We start from the raw sequence: 2006 nt of genomic DNA on the forward strand, positions 1-2006 counted from the left end.
TCGTTTTTGGTCCTCACAGTAATGATAGTGGTTTATCTTTGAAGGAGAAGGAGAATCGTACATACTAGGAGGCTCATAAAAATTCGAGAGGGCCAATACAGAAATCCAATGATCGTATGCAGTTAGGTATCCATCAAGTGAAATCTGCAGGACAGTAAAGGAGTTCGCTCAAATGGGTTCCCATCACCTGCTGGTGCCACTCTCCTGCCCCTCATCTTCCCCATCCTCTCACATGCAATCCCTTCTTTAAGAGCCGTATTCAGTTCCCCTTATCATCGTGCAACCAAGCCCCCACCGATAGACACCCAAGCCCCCACCAATAGACACCCATTTGCATTCCTTGCTAGTGTGCAAAAGTCTACGAGAGGCGACATCGAGATGACCTTATCTTCTTCACAGGAGGCATCTGCTATACTGAAAGATGAGAAGGCCACGACCTCTCCTCTTGAGGATGAAAATATGAGGAGGTTGAAATGTCTTGGATCCAGGAGAAGACATAGGATTTTTACCAAATGACTAGAGCTGATGTTAATGCCATCCCAGGTCTGAGGGTTGAGAGCATTTCTTTGCCATGGCTGATGGTAGTCCCTATTGGGTACTTAAGCATCACATTTGTGATTATTGTTGTTAGAACCATATTGAAATACAACTCACCAAAGACGAAAGAAAAGCGTCTAGTAAGCAGGAATGCATATTTGTGCAAATCATTGGATGAGTTTTTTCCATCTCAGCATCTGGAATTTGACTCAGCAAAGCTCAAGAGGTTGGAGCGTGAGACTAACTTTGATACCCAAGAAGTTCTGCGAAAGTACATTCATTATGCATTGAATGAGAGGCCTTTTAATCCAGATATGGTGGTAGATTTTATTCATCTAAGGAAATTTTCACAGTTGGATGATACACAAATTGTTGAGATACTCAATCAAGTTTCTAGACATATTGTCAAGGACAAAGATGTAGTACCGATGAATACAACAGGACTCTCTTCTCAAGGTGTAAAACGAAAAGTAGTACTTTAGGCACTTTTTAGCAAACTGCTTTACTTGTCTGAGCTGGATGAATTTTGTTCAGAAGCATCGTGGGGCTCACGACAGTTGAAACAGATTTTTGGAATCACAAATGAGGACACTGAAAGGTGAGAAGGATCGAAGCTTGCACTAGAGAGCTATGGCGGGAGAGCAAGAGCAAGAAAGAGAGAGACAAGAAATGGGAACTCCAACAGTCACAATGTGTGACCGTGCCTTCCTTTATTCAAACTGTCACACTAAAAGAATAAAGAATAAAGTGACGGTGATGGGCACCCACCACCTGCAGTGTGCAGTGGCAGTGACTATCAGTGTAGTAATACACGGGTGGCTAGGCGGAGGCGCCTTTACCCCCAACAACCTCTCACTTAAAGGTGAATCTGCCCTAGTGAGGAGTGAAAAGAAAAAGAAAAAAAAGACAATACAACATGTACACATGTACAATAGGGTGAGGAAAGACGTCATCTCATCCCACACCCGTCAACCTCCTGAGGAAGGCAAAGCGCTCTATAGAGAGGCTTTTCGTGAGCATATCTGCAGGATTCTGATCAGTCGATATCTTGACAAGATCAATAGACTTGTCCTCAACGACCCCACGTATGAAGTGATACCTCACCTCAATGTGTTTCGTCTTTGCATGGAAGACCGGATTCTTGGCTAACTGAATAGGACTCATAGAATCCGAATGCAGTGTAGGGGTAGCATCAATACCAAGGTCAGTAACCAAATGACCCAACCAAATAGCCTCCTTGAAAGCCTCAATGGCTGCAACATACTTGGCCTCTGTAGTAGAAAGGGCCATGCATTTCTGCACCCTGGATATCCAAGAAATAGCACCTCTAGCATAGGTGAATACATAGCTGGAAGTGGACTTCCTACTATCTGAATGTCCTGCATAATCAGAGTCACTGTACCCCACGACTCCTGTATCCTAGTTTCCATAGCATATGCACATATTAGCAGTGCCCTTTAGGTACCTCA

General features: G+C 43.8%; 1 pseudogene; it reads left to right on the forward strand.

Annotated features, from left to right (window-relative positions):
- The first annotated feature begins 378 nt into the window (after positions 1-378).
- On the forward strand, positions 379-1139 carry LOC148028432 (uncharacterized; annotated as a pseudogene).
- The last annotated feature ends 867 nt before the right edge of the window (positions 1140-2006 follow it).

Source organism: Lygodium microphyllum, chromosome 12, assembly GCF_053477565.2.
Source record: "Lygodium microphyllum isolate KBCC chromosome 12, Lygodium_microphyllum_v1.1.10, whole genome shotgun sequence".
NCBI classification, from domain to species: domain Eukaryota; kingdom Viridiplantae; phylum Streptophyta; class Polypodiopsida; order Schizaeales; family Lygodiaceae; genus Lygodium; species Lygodium microphyllum.